Source organism: Apium graveolens, chromosome 8, assembly GCF_009905375.1.
Source record: "Apium graveolens cultivar Ventura chromosome 8, ASM990537v1, whole genome shotgun sequence".
NCBI classification, from domain to species: domain Eukaryota; kingdom Viridiplantae; phylum Streptophyta; class Magnoliopsida; order Apiales; family Apiaceae; genus Apium; species Apium graveolens.
Window position 1 is genome coordinate 164,235,100 of NC_133654.1, and position 21,417 is coordinate 164,256,516.

Here is a 21,417-nt window from a genome sequence, read left to right on the forward strand (position 1 = left end):
TTCAACAATCTAATGAAAAATCTGAATTGGAGGAGTTGAGGCTCATGTGCAAGAGCCAAGCAGTTTCTATTAAGACCTTGTAGAATCAAATTGGGAAGATTTCCAATTTCTTGCTGAATCGACAACCAGGTACACTCCTTAGTGACACAGAAGTTCCAGGCAAGAAGGAAGCAAAAGAGCAGATTAAGGCAATTATATTGAGGCCTGGGAAGGTTGCAACCCAAGAAAAATCTTAAGCTCTAGAATCTGAAATTGTGGCTGAAGAGGATGTGCAGAAGGAAGCAGAAGTGGAAACAAGGAAGAAAACTTTGGAACAGACTCCTCCTGAGGGTAATACAGGGGAGAAACAGGTCTATCCTCCACCTCCTTTTCCTAAGAGGCTGCAGAAGCAAAAGTTGGGTAAGCAGTTTGCTAAGTTTCTAGAGGTGTTCAAGAAGATTCATATCAACATACCTTCCGCGGAAGCTCTTAAACAGATTCCTAGCTTTACGAAGTTTATGAAAGGTATTCTCTCTAGGAAAGTGAAGCTCGATGACTTAGAGATTGTTGCTCGTACGGAGGAATGCAGTGCTTGCTGCAACAGAAGTTGCCTCCGAACCTTAAAGATCCTGGAAGATTTACTATTCCTTGCACCATCAGAAACTAGTCATTTGACAAGTGTTTATATGATTTAGGAGCTAGCATCAATCTGATGCCTTTGTCTGTCTTCAAGAAGTTGGATTTACCTGATCCAAAGCCTACTTATATGTCCTTCCAGTTGGCCGACCGTTATATTACATATCCACGAGGCACTGTGGAGGATATCTTGGTCAAGGTGGACAAACTCATCTTTCCTGCTGACTTTATAATTCTTGATTTCGAGGAGGATAAAAAGATTCCCATAATCTTGGGAAGACCATTCTTGGCTACTGGCCGAACCTTGATTGATGTGTAGAAGGGTGAGCTCACTATGCGAGTACTGGATCAGGATGTGACTTTTAATGTTTTCAAGGCCATGAAATTCCCTACGGATAATGAGGAGTGCTTAAAATCGGAATTGGTCGATTCTGTGGTTACTTCAGAACTTGATCAAATGCTAAGGTCTAATGCCTTAGAGAAGGCCTTGATGGGGAATTCAGATGGTGAAGATGATGAAGGTGATGAGTAGTTGCAGTATTTAAATGCTTCTCCTTGGAAGCGAAGGCTGGATATGCCTTTTGAATCTCTTGGAATGTTAAAACTCAAAAATGATGAGGGGAGTCTCAAGCCTTCTATTGAGGAAGTTCCTACACTCGAGCTGAAACCTTTTCCTGAACACTTGAGGTATGCATTTTTAGGTGATGCATCTACTTGCATTTGACCTTTCAGGTAGTGATGAGGAAAATCTCATGAGAATTCTGAGAGAGTTTAAATCGGCAATTGGATGGACTATAACAAATATCAAGGGAATCAACCCTTCTTATTGTATGCATAAAATTCTGCTAGAGGAAGGAAGTAAGCCAGTTGAGCAACAAATAAGGCTAAATCTGATCATGAAGGAGGTCATGAAGAAAGAAATTCTCAAATGGCTAGATGCAGGGATTATCTATCCTATTTGTGACAGTTCTTGGGTGAGCCCAGTTCAGTGTGTGCTGAAGAAATGAGGCATCACCGTGGTTGCTAATGAAAAGAATCAGCTCATTCCTACTCGAACAGTCAGGGGGTGGAGAGTATGCATGGATTACAGGAAGCTGAACAAAAAAATGAGGAAAGATCACTTCCCTCTTCCTTTTATTGATCAGATGCTTGACAGGTTGGCTGGGCATAAATACTACTGTCTTCTGGATGGCTATTCGGGCTATAATCAAATTTGCATTGCTCCAGAAGATCAGAAAAAGACTACCTTCACCTGTCTGTTTGGTACTTTTGCCTTCAGAAGAGTTTCTTTTAGGTTATGTGGTGCACCTACCACATTTCAGAGATGCATGATGGCTATCTTCTTTAACATGATTGGTCAGAATGTGGAGGTGTTCATGGATGATTTTTCTATGTTCGGGGATTATTTCGACGAGTGCTTGTAAAATCTTGGCGCAGTTCTTAAAAGGTGTGTTGAGACCAATCTGGTTTTCAACTGGGAGAAATATCATTTTATGGTACAACAGGGCATCATTCTTGGGCACAAGGTCTCTAGTAAAGGTCTTGAAGTGGACAAAGCCAAGGTGGGGGTCATTGAAAACCTTCCGCCACCAATTTATGTTAAAGGAATCCGCAGTTTCCTTGGTCATGCGAGTTTCTATCGACGGTTCATCAAGGACTTCTCTAAAATCTCTAAACCATTGTGCAATCTTCTAGAGAAAGATGTTCCTTTCAAGTTTGATGATGAGTGTCTAGCTGCTTTTGAGATCTTAAAGAAGAGCTTGATCACGACACCTATCATAACTGCACCTGATTGGAATGAGTTATTTGAAATGATGTGCGATGCAAGTGACTATGCAGTTGGAGCGGTCCTTGGGAAAAGGAAGAGAAATATATTTCATGTGGTCTACTATGCTAGTAAGACCCTCAATGGTGCTCAACTGAACTATACTACTACTGAGAAAGAACTCTTGGCCATTGTCTACAGTTTTGAGAAGTTTCGATCTTATTTGCTTGGGATGAAGGTGACTGTTTTCACTAATCATGCTACGATTCTCTATCTCGTCTCGAAGAATGACTCGAAGCCTAGATTGATTCGGTGGGTTCTTTTACTTCAAGAGTATGAGTTGGAGATCAAGGATAGAAAAGGTACTGAGAATCAAGTTGCATATCATCTCTCTCGGTTAGAAGATCCAAGTACAACTTCACAGGATAAGACATTGATTAATGAGTCTTTTCCCGATGAGTAGTTGTTTGGGGTGCAAGAAGAAGAACCGTGGTTCACAGACATTGTGAACTACCTTGTGAGCAACATTATGCCCCCGGACTTATCTTCTGCTCAAATGAAGAAGTTTCTTCACGAGGTGAAGTGGTATATGTGGGATGGGCCATTTTTGTTTTGTCAAGGAGCTGACCAAATCATCATGAGATGTATTCCGTACAGCGAAACGGAGGGTATCTTGTGAGACTGTCATTCGACTGTTTATGGAGGCCACTATGGTGGAGAAAAGATAGCAGCTCGTATCCTTCAAGCAAGATTCTTTCGGCCTACATTATTTAAGGATGCACATCAGTTCGTTTTGAAGTGTGATCGCTGTCAGCGTGTTGGTAATATATCAAAGAAGAGTGAGATGCCTCTTAATGTGCTTCTCGAGGTTGAGGTCTTCGATGTTTGGGGAATAGACTTCATGGGGCCATTTGTCTCATCTTGCAATAATCAGTGTATCTTGTTGGCGGTTGATTATGTATCAAAATGGGTGGAAGTTAAAGCTTTGCCGACAAATGATGCGAAGGTAGTGCTCAATTTTCTTCACAAGCAGATATTCACAAGATTTGGGACTCCAAGAGTCATAATCAGTGACGAGGGATCACATTTCTGCAATCACAAGTTCACTGCTATGATGCAAAGATATAATGTGAATCATCATATTGCTACAACCTACCATCCTCAGACTAATGGTCAAACTGAGGTATCTAACAGAGAGATCAAATGAATTCTGGAGAAGGTTGTATGTCCATCAAGGAAGGATTAGTTTTGAAGCTGGATGAAGCTGTTTGGGCATATCGAACAACATTCAAGACTCCACTAGGCATGTCTCCATTTCAATTGGTTTATGGTAAAAGATGTCATTTGCTTGTGGAGCTAGAGCACAAGGCATATTGGGCTTTGAAGAAATTGAACCTTAATATGGATGCAGCTGGTAAGAAGAGGATGCTTCAATTGAATGAACTTGACGAGTTTCGACTTCAAGCATTTGAAAAAAATAAAATATATAAGGAAAAACTCAAGAGGTGGCATGATAGGGGTTTAGTGCTCAAATCATTTGTGCCGGGGCAACAAGTTCTTTTGTTCAACTCTTGTCTCTGTCTTTTTCCTGGGAAGTTGAAGTCAAGATGGTTAGGGCCGTTTATTATCAAAACTGTGTTTCCACATGGAGCGGTAGAAATTTTTGAGGATGATCCAGGCCAAGCATTCAAGGTGAATGGACAGCGTTTTAAGTATTACTATGGAAATACGGAAAAACCGTGAGGTGGTTAGTGCCGTTCTATTGTCCACTTGATCTCGGAATTCTACGTCAAGCTAGAGACGTAAACCAAGCACTTCCTGGGAGGCAAACCAAGCTTGTTGTACATTAGTAGGATAAACAGATGATAGAAGGAAGAAAAAAGCAGAAGAAAAGACAAAAAAATCAAAAAAATAAACATGGCATTTTTTCACAGAAGCACGGCGCGCCCATGCTTCCTGGCGGGGCAGCCGCGAGGAAAAAAGCAGGAGCCCGGCGTGCCCGCGCTGGGAAGCGGGGCGGTCGCGCTGTGTTAGCAGATATACGACGCGGCCGCGCACCGAAAAAAAGAAGAAAAAAATAGAAAATCTGAATAACACAAGGAATGTTTCACACATCAGTTTCAATCCCTCATAACCGATTTTTAAGCCCTCAAATCGACCCATTATCTCCACTAATCCCATATTCATAACCCACTTCTCTTCTAATTCAATTTCTCAATCATTATATATACATATACTTATACACAATCATCCCCATCATACTTTATATATTCTCTCAAACCCTAACTCTCTAAACACTTCTCTTTTCTCAACTTATTCAAATCTAATGGCACCAAAGAGAGCGAGGACTCAAGTTAGAAGCACCACAACCAATTCTTCCAGTGTTGGGGGTACGAGGCCTAGGTTTACTACTTCAGAGGCTGAAGTGGAGTATACGAGACTGTTGATAAAGCAAATAGCGAAGGAGAGCGGTTTTCTGCCATTGGGTAAGGATGGTAAGCTGTTTGAGATGATTTTGGAGATGGGTTGGTTTTCTTTTGCGAGGAACCTGCTGCTGTGCCTATGAGTATTGTTCGCGAGTTCTATGAGAATGCGAAGGCGGATAATAATAGGTTTACGGTGGTGAGGGGGTTGATGGTGGATTACACTCCTGAGGCTATTCATCGGGTGATTAACTAGCCCGAGAGACAACCGGCTCAGGAGGATTGGGTGACTAAGACCGGGGAGGATTTTGACTGGGACCAGATTGTTGCTACACTGGGTGTCCCAAACACTCACTGGAAATTCAAGAGGGATTCAAACGAGTATGTCACTTTCCCTACCTCATGCATGAACAAGTTTGCTCATGCATGGAATTATTTTATTTGTGCGAACATCATGCCTTCTTCTCAAGTGCATGATATTATTGTGTATCGTGCAAAGCTGTTGTGGGGGATTTTACAGGGAGATAATATGGATCTTGGGTCCATTATTTATCAGGGTATTATGAGGTTTCTGCGTGGGAGCACTACGGGTTCTATCCCTTATGCTTCGATTGTGACAAAGCTCTGTGTGGCGGTTGGAGTTCATTGGCCCGTACATGAGCAACTTTAGTTACCGAGTGCCCCTATTAACAGTTTGACGATCGCAGTGATGCATGAGTGGTTTGGTGGGAAGGCTGACGAGAAGGGGCTTGGCTACACCTATGATCATTTTCTAGGTGGCCAGCCAGCCGATCAGACATATGCTGGTGGTTCTTCTCAGGCCCGCAGAGCGGCATGGGGACATCAGATGGGTGAGGCCGATTCTTCGCAGCAGCAGCAGCAGGAGGTAGATGACAATGTTGGTTTAGGTTCAGCGCAATATAGGTGCTTGACGAGGGGGATGGATGCGATGTATGGCATCCATAGCAGGTTTGCACAAGATCTTACCCAGGTGTTGGGTACAGCTTTTAGAGCCATAGGGGTAGACATTCAGTGGCCAGTTTTTGGTGAGGATTCTGTGTACCCGCCTCCTGACACTCCACCCTCGGAGGGTGATGACCATCCTGATTCTGAGTAGGTATGCCTTGATTCCTTACTATTATCTTCACTGATGACAGTGAAAATTTTAAGTTTGGGGGTGGTAGTTAAGGAATATATTTGTATGAGTCCATATATATGCATATTCATGATAGTTTAGTTCATATAGTTGCATATTTGTCATGTATTTTTTTTTATTTTTTTGTTATTTTGCATATTTATTTTGCATGTTAGAATGTTGCATATAGTTGCATGTGCATTGTATCATGATCCATAAGGTTACTGTTCCGATTGATTTGTGATATTGATTCGAGTGTAGTGATGTTATATAAAGGAATGTTAAGTCCTAATGATTTGATTTGCATGCTAGAAGCAAGAAATTTTTACTAAGTCTTATAGGTTGCTTGAGTGCTAGATCATGATCATGGTTTATTTATTTGTTAAGGTTTAATCACTTGTTTATGTCTAGAATTTATGATATTCTCTTAGTGGCGAAATAACATGGATTTTTAAAATTGGAGAAAAGCATTGGATTCATTGTTAGTTGTTATGGCTAGGCGTCAAATGGCTAGTAGCCGGATCATATTTATATGAGTAGTCTAGGGTTGAGCGAGATGGAGTGAAACACACTCGTTCAGAAATTGTTGAAAAAGAAAAAAAAAGAAAAAAAGAAGAAAAAAGAAAAAAAATATGTGTTATGCATAATTGATCACGAGTAGGCTCTTTAATACTCGAGTTATTAAGTTCTAGGGGACTTTGTGCCTAGTTACCTAAGGCTTTTATAGTCTGGGATCCGCTAACCTAACGCTCACTACATGAGTATTATTGCATAAGTCTTTTAGGGACCTCACTCACTGCACGATCAAATAAGCATATTTGTGTTTGTTATATGTTATAAATAAAAGCATGAATCCTTGTATAACTCCGATAAAATTGAAGTGTTGTCAGTCATTTTGATTTATCATTTATTCTATTTATAACCTTGTGATTGTCTTGATGAGTGGCGAGTTATGATTATTGATCTAGTTTCGAGAGTATATCTGTTAAGCAATTGTACACACGCACGTTTTGACTTGTGAGTTGATTTATGGGATTTGATTGAACTTTATGCGAATAATTGCATTCATTGAGATGTTGCTCATTGGTTGGTTTAGTTATTCTGAGGGGATCATTGCATTCATGTTAGTTGCATTCATGCATTTTTATTTTTCATTCATTGAGTCTATTTATGCTTGAGGAAAAGCATCGATTCAAGTTTGGGGGTATGTTAAGTGGCATTTATGTCCACTTAAAATGCTTCGTAAAGGCTCGAATTGGTGTTTAGTACTAAAGTTGTTTATGTATTTGATGTGTTTTTGTAGTGTTTTGCATTTCAGGGCATAATCAGGAAGAAGGACTGGATCTTGCATGTTTTATGCTTGGAAAAGTATTAGGATGGAGCCTCGTTCATATGCGCAAAAGAAACCAGCAGTTCAAGGCAATAAATAAAGAAGAAATGATTTTTTCCAGAAGCTCAGCACTGCTGCGCTACACTTGGAGCGGTCGCGCCATACTCAGAGCGGCCGCGCTGTATCCCAGGGCGGCCGCGCTATGTCGATTTTTCAGAATCCCGTTTCTAATAGAATATTGATCTGATGGACTTCTGGGTGATTTGGGCTGCTATATAAAGACCTTTTTAAGACATTTTTCATAACGGAGACTAAGGAGAAGACAAGAAGAAGAAGACCTAGGAGCACAATACAATGAAGTAAAAGAAGATCTAGTTTTTACTTGTGATTCTTTGCTTAAGTTGTAATCTTGGATGCTCATCTTCTTTATTATTGAACCTAATACTCTTGTTAACGTACTTTGATTATTTATTCAGTTTATAAAGACTTAGTTTATTATACCATGCTTTCATTGGAACCCACGGTGATGATGAGTTCGGTTATGAACTAATCGTTATCGTGGGGTTCTAACGGATTTTACTTATAAATTTCAATAGTTAATTTTTTTCGATATCTTAGTGTGTGGTGATTGTATGATTTCCTAGTATTGTTGTGGTTATTCGTCTTATGAGCGTCGCGAACTTATAAGATATCGTGTTAATCTCTATTGAAGTGACAGTGAATATAGAGGTTTAGAACTTGCCATGCTAGCATAGGTTCATGTATTTATTATGCTTGATTCGTAGGTAATTTTAACCATCTTACTTGCCCTATGTAATCACGATATATAACTTGCGCATTAAACCTTTATGTTGTCATTTCTAATTGTCTAATATGCGTATGTGTTTCTTATTCATATTATCCGGGTAACTTAAGAGTCTATTGGTTTCTATCTTTACTCCCTCTATAAATTAAAAATGCTTCCCTCTTTATCATTCATCAGCACTCTCTTTCTACTAAACTTTTTAGCCTCAAAACGCACTTATTGTTCTTTTCGCTCCAATGGCTGCCCCCAGTTTTTCACACACTCAACCACAGTGTTTATCTTCCAGCTCGGAACTTGACTGACGATAAGGTCTATTATGACCCTTTTGGACTTCAAATCCACATCAAAGGGATCGTATGCAGCCCTTTTGATCTTACACGAGAGATCTTTGATGAACTCTCATCGGATGATCAACTTGATATTCTTTTCTTCGAGATGGAAGTCTCTCTCGAGCAGGAGAGATGAGCCAGGGTGGCTGAGCAACAATGACTTGCTGCTCTGGAGCTGCAGGAGAGAATCATCTCTCTTGCAAACTCCATTTCCAGGGATTACGAGCGCAGGGAAAGGAGATTGGAGGCAGAGAAGAAGGATTCCAAACTAGAGTAGTTAGGATTAGGATTTACTTGTTAAATCTATATCTTGATATACTCAGTTTCTATTATTAATGAAAATCAAATTCTTCTCTAAGTATTCTTTTATTTGTGTAATGATTCCTATGTGATTATATCTATATTGAATTTTTCCTTCTCTGCAATAATTCTTGCAACTAAAATATCTTGTAATGTATTTGTTTAATAAAACTCCAAAAAGATACATTTGTTCAATGCATTACAAGTTTGTACAAGACATCAACATGGAATTCAAATAATCAATTCACAGGTATTGGTTCTAAAATTATAGCTAAAACAATTCAAAACCAAACTGCAGTTTACCCAGGCACATCAATACAAACACAAATTCAAACACAATCCCACTCAGGTAACTCTCAAAAGGAACCTGTTATACAAAAGGAAAAAATCCCCAAAATGTTTTTCAGTTATTTTGTTGTTTGAGAAAAAGGAACCGGTATCACAAACATGGAAATTGATCAGCTTTTCATGAATATCACTAATACACCTTCATGTGCAAAATAGTTTAAACAGACTGATAGGTTTGAGGGTAGTACTCCTGAGGGGGAGCTATCTAAATCCTCTCCAATTCAATTGGAGGTTCCTCAAGAAGGAACAACTCCCCTCATAACTCTAGCAGAGGCTGCCCTAGCAGTTAAAGCTAGAAGAACAATTGCCTATGACAATGTCATAAGAAAGGCAAGCTTAACACATTCAAGTGCCAGTGTGTTGCAAGACACACAAGGGTTTGAGGCTGGTGCACATGGCAGTAACCCAGTCAAATCCCCTCCAATTCAATTGGAGGTTCCCACTACAAGTGGAGGACAACACACTGTCATAACCACATAAAAATCTGTGAGTCAAACTGTGACCTCAGTCATAGATGCTTATGCACTCATTTTTCTGGCGAAATGAGTATGATTTGCCCTATATGGTCTTCCCCTAATCATATGATCCCAGATTAACTCTCCTCAGCCACCTCTTATTTCTGTAGGACAAACAACAATTGAGCCTTTCATGTGAGAATGAGAGAATAGATTGAGAGAAAAATAGAAAATAAGAGAGGCAGGATCCTTCCTGGCAAAAGGAGAGGTAGAATGAGTATCTGGATTTAGAAATCCTTGTAAGGTAACTCTGACTCTTAAAAGTCATGAGACTAGTGCAGTGAGAAGTAGTGAGACTACTTATTCAAAAGAACAGAGAGCTTAAGATTTTCCTATTCTAATCTACTTGGTAAACTCATCACTACAGACTTCACTAAAACTTGAAGCTGCTGATAATGTTCTACATGAACATTGACAAAGGCTTGAACAATGTCCATCTAGCTGGATCTTTCTTCCTGAAGATAATGTCAAAAAGGGGGAGAATATATCTAAATGCCAAAATAGCTAATGGATGTTGCCAAATAATAATATTCTTTTCTTGATAGGGGTAGAAAGAATCTTTTCTTGATAAGGGGAGAAGGAAGAATAAATCTAAATGAAACTCTGCAAAAGAAGATCAGATGGGGAAACTGGGTTCTTGGGTTCTGCATTTAGATAAAGTTTTAACATCATCAACCAGAACTTGTGCATAATTTCATAATGAACAAGTCGGGGGAGATTGTAATATATAATAGATGATGTCAAAGATTACTGAAGCTGAAAATGTCATTAACAATCAGTTAAGCTTGGGGCCAACCCTAAGTAAGTTGTATTGTTATCTAAATTTGTATCCTGTACTTGTAACACTTAAAGTCTGGAAAAATGCAAAGGAGTAGACTGGAGTCTTTTTCCTAAAACAGTATCAAGCCTAAGGATTTTATATGGAAGAAGATCAAGAAGATCATGCCTCAGAAGAATTTTGAAGAAGCTTGGAGTTGAATAAATCTGTTTGGAGAAAAATGTTTTAAGTCAAGATCTCTACTAGTCACAGATTTTATGTTATAGAGAACTCATTCGAGAACTCCAGAATGACTTATCGAGAAGTCATTCAAACTCCAGAGAGTACCGACGGATAAGCAATATTTACTCGACGGATGAGCTATATATATCCACTCGATGGATGAATAACATCTACTCGACAGATGAGCAATATCTACTCGACGGATAAGCTATACATGTACTCGACGGATGAGCAATATCTACTCAACGGATAAAGCAATATCCACCGGGAGTAGAGAAGTCAGGAAAGTTACTTGAGATCTCAAAAAGATATCGGCAAGTCATTTCTTCACTAGAGAACTCATAGTTATCGAGAAGTCTATATCCATTCGAGAACTCAGAGATATCTACATGGCAAGTGAAGTTATGAAGACTAGAGATCTCGATGTGCTGAAGACTTCTACAAGCCAAACTCATTATGGAGTACCAGACATCTCGATAAGCCTTTATACTTATCGAGATATCTAATGTTCAAATAAATCAAACTGGAGATCTCGAAGTACAGTCTCAAAGTATAGAATTGCAGATCAGTTTAATATCCAAGATAAACAATCAACAAACAATCCAACAGCTGGATTGACAAGTCTACAAAAAGCAGCTTGAAGAGTGTGCAAGATCAATGGCAATGATTAAATGACAGAGGAAGATTAAATTAAACACGGGATGCTAAAGATATGCTAAGCCAGAAATGGAAGATTTGCTTTTCTATAAATAGAAATGACAAGTGACAGTTTAGAAAAGCTAATAGCATGTTTATTATCCACGGTGTAAACTAGTAGTTAACTGAGCTATAAAGTTAACACTGGTCCTCTAGTTAGAAGTAACAATTTAGATAAAAAATTCTTGTAACACTCTCGAGAAGAAGATGAGCTCTTTAACTTAAAAGAGCTTAGAAATTTTGTAGCAAAGCATCTTAATTTTTAATACAAAAATAAAGTGAGTTTTGAAGATCTGTGTTCTTTATTTTATGCAAGTTTAATTTTTGCATGAACACTTTTCTATACAAGATTTAATTTACTTTTTTCAACCATTATCTTTTGCATGATGTTGTTTATCAAGATGGCCAATCCACTCTATGTTCCGATTCTCAAGAATGGACCCTTCATTCCTATGGTAAAAGTTGAGGAATTTACAGATGGAGACATGGTCATACCAGCTCATTATGCTCCTAAAGATCCATCTGAGTATTCTGACCCTGAAAAGGAGAAAGTCTCCCTGGACAACAGCTTATAATTGATATTGATTGAGTCACTTGACAATGTGATGTACAACAATATTGTCAACTGTGACACTGCTAAGCAAATATGGGAGAAAATTGAAATACTATGTGAAGGAACTGAGGAAGTTAGATCTAATCAAAGAAGAATACTGATTTCACAGTATGAGGGTTTTATGGCTAAGCCCAAGGAAAGCATTACTGAAGTGTTTGGAAGATTTAATAAGCTGATAAATGACTTGTAGCTTCATGACAAGTACTATGAAGCTGAAGAGGAGAATCTAAAGTTTTTGCTTACTCTTCCAGATCATTTGGAACAGGAAATATCAGCAATCAGGGAAGGGAGAGACTTGAGCAGAATAACTCTGGAAGTTCTATATGGAATTCTCAAAACCTATGAACTTGAGATGATTCAAAGGCAATCTTTGAGATCTGGGAAAGGACATGTTATAGATGGTTTAAGTGCTTTAATAGTAAATGAAGGTCAAACATCTAATGATGAACCAAGATCTCATATTCCAATTGCCTCAACAAGCGAGCAAAGAACAATTGATTCACAGGAGCAAGTCATACTAGAATTGGAAAAGGATGAGTTCTATACTCTTGAAGAATTGGATGAGTTAGATCAGTCAATGGCATATCTGGCTAGAAAATTCTCTAACATTAGAGTAAGGAAGCCAAGATACTTCAAAAGTAAAGGATAGTCTTTTAACAAAGACAACAGCTGGAAAGAGAAAGGAAAGTATAATTCTGATAGCAAGAGTGGTTACAAAACTGGATCTGTTGACAGATCTAATATAAGGTGCTTTAGCTGTGATGAACTAGGCCACTTTTCTACAGAATGCATGAAACCCAAGAAGGCAAAGAAAGATAAGGCTTATCTTGAACTGGAAGCAAAGTATGAAGCTCTTCTAAAGAAACAGCAAAGCAAAGCTTATATTGCAGAAGGTAAAAGTTGGGATGATTCTGAAAATGATGAAGATGAGGAACTTGGAAACTATGCACTCATGGCCTTGGAGCAAGGAGAATCATCCTCATCTAAATCACAGGTACCAACTCCTACCTCCACTGATTTAAATGTGAATCAATATAAGGAAACTGTTGAAAAGATGAGCACAGAAATGTTTCACATTCATACAAGCATGGTTGCTGCTAATGAATAAGTTAGCAGATTAACAAAGTTAAATGAGAAGCTTGAAAGTGAAAAACAAGAAGATGAATTGTTGATACTGGAGCTTGAAGCCTTGAAACAAGAAAATGGCTATCTGAAAAACAAGCTCAAGTGTGCAAATGAGTTTGAAGCTGTGCTAAGAGAAAAACTGGAGAAAAGTGAAGTAAAGTTAAAGTCCTTCAAGAATGTATCTGAATTGGTTGGTCAGTACCATGAGAAAAACAAACCATGTGCAAATATTGCCATTGGTCTTGATTATAATACCTTAAACAACAAGAAGAAAAACACTGGTGATAGAGGAAAAGCAACAAAGATCGAAAATGTTCCAGTAATGCTGAAAAATGTTGGGTCACCAGTATTTAAGACTTGTGAGGTACACTTCAGTGAAGAAGAATTGATTATCAAGAAAGAAATTGCAAATAAGGATAATGAAAAGAAGAATGCAGATTCAATTCAATCTTCCAAGGCTGATGAAAAACTTATGGAGAACCAAAGTGTCAAGACTCCTGTTAAAGAAATCAAGATTGAATATTCAAGTAAGAAAAAGAAAAATAGAAGTGGGAGAATTGGGAAAAATAAAAGCAATAATCTGAACTATGTTGCAGACATTTCTCGCAAGAAGTGTGGAATATGTAGTTCTACAAATCATCTGAATCATCCTTGTAAAAAGGGTGTTAGTAAGCCAACTTGAAGGAACCTGCAAATATAATGAAGCAGATTTAGATGATCCCTACTCATTCTGTGATAAGTTTGATTGCATCCCTTGCAACTTGAAAGTGATGAAGAGTTGTCATAAACTGAGAGTAGACTTAAGAGAAACACAAACTGAGTCTACATCAGAAAGGGAAAATGCACAACAATCATTGAACTCTATTTTATCTGAAACTAATCACTCTACTTTTGCTAAATCAGTTAACAAGAAGAAAGTACCCAACACTGCTTGGGTTACTAAACACACTTGAATCTCATTGTGTGCAGGGCAAAGTGAAGAAAGTCATATGGATCATTGACAGTGGATGTTCCAGACATATGACAGGTGATAAGGTCCCTGCTATCACAGTTTAAGGAGAAAGCTGGCCCATTGGTGACCTTTGGAGATAACAACAAAGGATTCACAATGGGATATGGCAAGATTGTTTCTGAAAATGTTGTCATTAATGATGTAGCACTAGTAGCTGGTCTTGAGGTGAATCTTCTCAGTGTTAGCCAATTTGCAGATAAAGGCATTGAAGTTTTATTCAACAAAGAAGAATTCACCTTTATTAGCAAGAAAACTGGTAAAATTGCTCTAAAAGGAGCAAGGAAAGTAAGCTTGTTTGTTACAGACTTGGACTCAACAAATAAGGATGGTATTTGCTACTTTTACACCAAGGCATCAGCAAAACAAAGCAAGCTATGGCATAAGAAGCTGTCTCACTTGAATTTCAAGGCAATTAACAACTTAGTCAAAAAGGAGTTAGTGAGAGATATGCCCAAGATGGAGTTTACTCAAGTTGAAGTCTGTGAAGCTTGTCAGAAAGGAAAGATGAAAAGATCTAGTCACAAGTCAAAAATTGTGAATTCTATTAGTGCACCCTTGCAACTGATTCACAGGGACTTGTTTGGCCCGATAAATGTCTTATCTATTTCAAGGAACAGATATGCACTTGTGATGGTGGATGATTTCTCAAGATACACCTGGGTAGAGTTCATGAACTCTAAAGATGAAACTCCACATATCATAATTGAGCACATTAAGAAGATAGAAAAACAGATTGAGGATTACAATTGTGTGAAAAGACTGAGAAGTGATAATGGAACAGAATTCAGAAATGCTACATTAAGTGGATTCTAGCAAAGGCAAACAGTATTGTTCAAGAGTTCTCAGCTGCCAGGACACCTCAATAAAATGGAGTAGTTGAGAGAAAGAACATAACATTGGTTAAAGCTGCTAGAACAATGCTGCAAGATGCCAAGTTGCCAACAAGTTTCTGGAAAGAGGCTGTCAATACTGCATGTTATACACATAACAGATATCTCATTAACAAGGCACATTGCAAGTCACCCTACTCAATCATGTCCAAGACAAAGCCTACTGTAAAGCATCTTCATGTGTTTGGAAGCAAGTGTTACATTTTGAAAGACAATTCTGAATATGTGCGAAAATTTGACTCAAAGGTCTTTGAAGCAATTTTTCTGGGATATTTACTGGAAAGAACAGCCTACAAAGTCTATGTGATTGATCAAAAGAAGATCATGGAAAGCACATATGTGACCTTTGATGATGACAAAGTGTCCAGGATTGGAATGCCTTGATGACAATAAAGCTTAAGCCCTTGCATTTGATAACCTCAACATTGATAATGATTCTGATGGAGAAGATGAAGTTAATGCACACCAAATGATGTATGAAGAGTCTGCTGAGCAAGAAAATCATGGGAATGGAAGCTCATCTCAAACACCTGAATTTGATGGCACAAACTCAGGGGGAGAAAGAGAAGAAGGATCCACCAGTCATATCAATAATGAAGAAAATGATGAAGGCACTAGTCAACAAATACACACAAGAAAGTGGGATAGAAGTCACTCTAGAGAAGTAATTATTGCTGATCCTACTGCTGGTGTGAGGACTAGAAGTGCAACAGCTAATGAGTGCCTACATGCATGTTTCTGTCTCAAAGTGGAGCCTAAGAAAATTGATGAAGCTCTACTAGATCCTGACTGGATATCTACCATACAGGAAGAGCTAAATCAGTTTGAAAGAAGCAAAGTCTGGAAGTTAGTTCCTGCACCAAAGAACATAAGCATTATTGGAACAAAATGGGTGTCCAAGAACAAAATGGATGAAAATGGTATAGTTACCAGAAATAAAGCAAGGTTGGTTGCTAAAGGCTACTCACAAGAAGAAGGAATTGATTATGATGAAACTTTTGCTCCTGTTGCAAGACTTGAAGCTATAGGAATTTTTCTAGCATTTGCTGCACATTCAAATTTCAAAGTGTATCAAATGGATGTCAAAAGTGCCTTTCTGAATGGTGAGTAGAAGAAGTTTATGTGCAACAACCTCCTGGCTTTGAGGATCCAAAATTTCCTAACTTTGTGTATAAGTTACTCAAGGCTCTATATGGACTAAAGTAGATACCTAGAGCTTGGTATGACATACTATCAAATTTCTTACTGAAGCATGGTTTTACTAGAGGAACAATAGACAAGACTCTCTTCTACAAGAAACAGTGGTGAAGATATGATCCTAGTTCAGATCTATGTGGATGATATCATCTTTGGTTCTACTAATGAGAAGTTGTGCCAAAGATTCTCCAAGCTTATGCAGAGTGAATATGAAATGAGTATGATTGGAGAACTAAGTTACTTCCTTGGACTTCAAGTCAGCCAAAGAAGTGATGGTATCTTCATCAGCCAAACTAAATATGTCAAGGATCTTTTGAAAAAGTTTGGAATGGTTGATTGTTCACCTGCATCTACACCTATGTTGTTACGACCGGCATTTTCCTGTAATATTATTTGTAGTTTTGGTATAATATTAAAGTCGAAAGTAAATATGTTCAATGATTGCGCGTTTGTGTTAGTGAGAATTTCTGCATTATAAAATTTTTAAGTGTAGTACATGATTTTTCAGAGTAAAAGTTTATTTATTTCCTTTATTCTTGATTTATAAGGAATATTCTAAGCCTTGGAGAAATTTTCTTTTAAAAGATATTTTGTTCATAAATTTTGAAAGTGATTTTATAAAATTTCTAAAAATCCAAATTATTTTATGGTATAAATTTTATAATTTTTGAACTTTTATTTTATTATATAAAAATAAATCTTTGAAAATAAGTTGCTTATTAATTATCAAATTACATGGTTGCCCTTGCATGCAAATCCTTTTCTATTCAACTTAAAGGGCTAAAAAGATAATTCCAACCCCACTAACTCTCATCTTACTAGCCAAATTACTTATTTGTCCTTGCATGCAAAATGACCTAACCTTGCTAGAGGGCTACTTTTGTCAATTACCAATTCCACTCATATTTGTTCAAATCAAAACCATGAAAAAAAAGCACAAGTTGTCATGATCATTTCACACTCCACCCTCACCTCACTCTCTCCTCCCTCCCTTCTCCCTCTCCTCTCGGCCCTCCCCCTCTCCTCTCGGGTTTTAGCCGAAAAACCTACCCCCTCCCCTTTTCTTCATTCCTCATTCAAGCTCCCACCTTCCATACAAGTAAATATTACTTCTCATATCATGATCATATATAATTCAAAGAGTTTTGAGTAAAAAGTTTAAGTTTTAAGTTTGCATGTCAAGGTTTTAGTTGGAACTCAAAGTACAATCTTGATTCTTATGGATTTAAGGTTGTTTTTGAGAGGACTACAAGGAATGGTGAAATGTTAAGTCTTGAGAAAGAGACTCTTGATATTGAATGGCCATTTCCCTTCCATTTCATTCGGCCATGACCTTAAGGGAGCCGAATGAATGGTCCTTGAGATCATTCTTGTTGCCTTGATTCATTTCTATGTGTTTTTGGTAGTGATAACATAAATTTTGTATAAAAAAACTTGATAAAACCCTTTGCATGCTAAGTGATCATCTAGATATAGCTATTGCTGGGCTTGCATGTCGATTTCATGATAGAATATATATTTAGAAAATATGTTGTTTTGGTTTGTAAAACTCGAAGTCATGCATGCATGTAGATTTCTCTTGGAATGTTGGAAGATTTTGATCATTTGGAAAGATTTTGTTAGTAAGCTTTAATTTCAGTAGGGATAAGGTGTTAATCTTGATTAGTGCTCCTTGATGCATGGTAATAATTCGTGTATATATTTTATAAGAATATATAACTTGTTATTTTCAAAAACTTGATGACTTGTAAATTGTGTAATGTGATTTCCTTTATTTTGCCATGTTGCACCCTAGGTAAGGATGATCTCCACCATGATTATTTTGAGTGTAAGGGAGTTAGTTCAGTAGATCACCATAGTTAAGTCATGGTTTGGGTATTTGAGTTGTTGGTGGTTGAGTTTGTCAAGTAAAAACCTTGGAGAAAGGAGAGTCTTAGAGTTTAGTACCCTGAGGTTTAGAGTGAGTTTTGACCATGGCATTGATGTGCACTTTGAGGCCCAAGTCACCATAAGCTAGTATTAGGAGTATATAAAAGGTTTTAGGTGTTGATTGGAGGTTTATAAGTCGTTTGGTTAGGTGCACAAGTGAAATCATAAAATCTGTCTCAACAGGGGACAATTTTGTTGCAACTTAGAAATAGAAAATTTTGACCATGTCATGGGTAGGCCCTCATTAGGTCCTGTTGGGCCTTAGTTAGAGGGAGTGTCAGAGAAGTTTTTCCAGCCATATTTAATAAAATAGGAGTTAGAACCATGTGTCACAAGTTAGTTCAAGTCAGGGCGTTTTCTGCCCCGAAAAATAGGGGAATCATGGACTTTAAGCTTAGGCCCAAGGAGGCCCAAGGAGTCCCAAGCTAGGCCCTTGAGCCACATCAAGTTTGGGAGATTCCTTATGGTCAGAAGAGTCTAGTGTAAGAGTTTTGGAGGAAAACTTGTAGTTTAAGGGTGTCTAATGCACTCAAGAAACCATAGATGTCATTCTGAAATTTACTCTAGTGAGCACTTTCACTTATCGCATAGTTTTATAACACTTAGGAGTGAGATCAGGTTGACCACCATGGTTGTAAGATAGTATAAAAGTCAGTAGAACAAAAGGCCCGAGTGAGAGTCAATAGGTTTTGGATAGTTTAGTAAAGGCACATCGGGTTAGGAAGCCAAAATTTGGAGACTTTGTCTAAGTATAGTGACCAAGTGACTTAAGTTGGGGATCGAGATCATCCAAGCCTAGTGTTGCATTATGGTGTATGTGGTATTATTTGGTATTAAAATATGATATGTGAATATATGTGGCTATCTGTACAATTATATTTATAAGGTGAATATAAATAAGTGCATATAGGCCTAAGTGCCATTCGTGTTTAATTTCGGGTTGTAAATAGGTTAAGTTGGTGAGAATATATTATAATGAGGATTATTATTTATGTAGGATCTTGAGACGAGGGTAAACTTGCCATAAAAGTCGAGTGAAGCTTCCAGTTGCTTCTACCAGCCAGACCAGACTAGCCTTTCTCAAGGCAAGTGATTCAACTTGTCTTTCGTATTCACTGAAAATGTGTAACAATTAGTTCATATATATATTGATGCGATTATCCTGAGTCATTTTGATATACTTGAACCAAGTGTATCTTAAGTTATCTTTGAATTATATAGAAATGCCATGAACCCTCAAGTACGTATTGCAAGTAGTTCAAAAGTCTTATCATGATAGTATATTAAAGTAATTTGAATGCCATGATAAAATAAAGAGTTGTTATAACACTTAATTGATCCTCTTGATTATCATGCTAATGATTCCTAGAGTATAGATATCTCACCCTGATGCTTGAATCCCTATAGAACTTTACCTTGATACCTAAAAGCCAGATATTCATCAAAGTTGTCCATAATTTATTGATACCTCTCTTTATTACCCTAAAGTTTAACAATCCTGATATACCCTGAGCTAAAGATCATTTCTTCATACCTTAACACCCTTATTATTCATGAAGCTTATCTTCTTGATGTTCTAGCACTTGTACCTTGTCAAAAAACCATTGCTTTAAGCCTAGCTTGGCATTACCCCTTCATAATATCCAATAGCCTCGCTAAATTTTCTTGCCCAAGTTTTGTATATGGAATCCTTTCAGTTACCCTAATAGAGTAAAGTCTAGTGGATCATGGCCCTGAGATTTAGTACCATATTTCCAGTGTTTCGAGTTGATCTATAATCCCTTGATAAAAATGTTTACTGTTAAAAGAGATTTTGTCATAAATCGGCATCAGTTTTTGAAATGAATAAAATGTGGATTTTCAGTCCCAAAGGGGGATACATGTTTTCTTTGAATAGTGGATCTGGACTGAGACGCGAGTCTTTTCCACACTTATAATGTAGGCTTAAAAGTTACCTAGGGATCCCATTAATATTTTAGAACCCAGCGAGGTTCGGGATTACTTCGCGGCTGATCACCGGATGTAATCCGTAGCGTCATAAAATGATTTTGATTAAGATATGATTTTGAAAATGTTTTGATACAAGCAAATGATGCCATCACCCAAAGTTTTATCTCTTGTAATTATTGGTTATGTCTTCACATTGTCATTCTTTAATATATATCTCGATTTATGTTTCACATCATATTGTTTAGCACTTGTTGAGCATTTGGCTCACTTCCTTGCTTTACCCTGATATTACAGCTAGCAGCTATGGTTAGATTCAAGCAGACAGCACGTAAGACCTGTGATGCTGATGCGTATGTTCGAGCTCAGGTAGAATAAGAGATAGTTTTGTGTGAGGACTCGAAATTAAAATCAGTTGTAATAGATGGTAGTGTTGGGCTGTTCCAAACCCTAAACTGTAAGATCTTGGATTTGGTTATGTTTACTTTCTTCTAAATATTGTAGTAATTATATTTAATTTTGTTAGTTAAGTTAGGGGGTGTGACATATGTCTACTGCAACAAAGTTGGATGAGGATAAAAAGGGCAAGAGTGTAGATATCTCAAGCTATAGAGGGATGATTGGATCATTGCTTTACTTAACAGTAAGTAGACCAGACATCATGTTTGCAACATGTCTATGTGCAAGATTTCAAGCCAATCCAAAAGAATCACATTTGATGGCTGTAAAGAGAACTCCAAACTTGGGATTATGGTATCCTAAGGGAACTGGTTTTGAAGCTGTTGGATACACAGATGCAGATTTTGCTGGATGCAGGGTTGACAGAATGAGTACCAGTGGAAGCTGTCAATTTCTTGGACAAACACTTGTATCTTGGTACAGCAAGAAACAACAATCTGTATCAACTTCTACAGCTGAAGCTGAATACATAGCTGCAGGGAGTGGTTATGCTTTGGATTAGAAATCAGCTAATGGATTATGGCCTAGTGTTACACAAAATTCCTATCATGTGTGACAATACTAGTGCTATATCTATAGTAGCTAATCCAGTAAATCATTCTAGGAAAAAGCACATTGATGTGAGGTATCATTTCATTAGAGAACATGCTACTAATGGTACCATTGAGCTCATTTTTGTACCAACAGAAAAAAATAGCTGATATTTTTACTAAATCTTTGGATGAAGCAACTTTCACTAGACTTATAAGTGAAATTAGAATGCTCAATTCTTCATCCTAAGGCAAGAACTCAGCTAATGTTGTGCAGTAGATTAATCTCCAGTAATCAAAATTAATTTGATTAAATTGGAAATTAACTGAAATATGAATTATAAATATTTCAGAAATCTCTGTATATTTATCTTTCAAATTAATTTAACTTAGAATTTTTCAAATTCTGAGTAAACTGCTTAGGTGTTAATTTTACATCCTTAATATGTAAAAT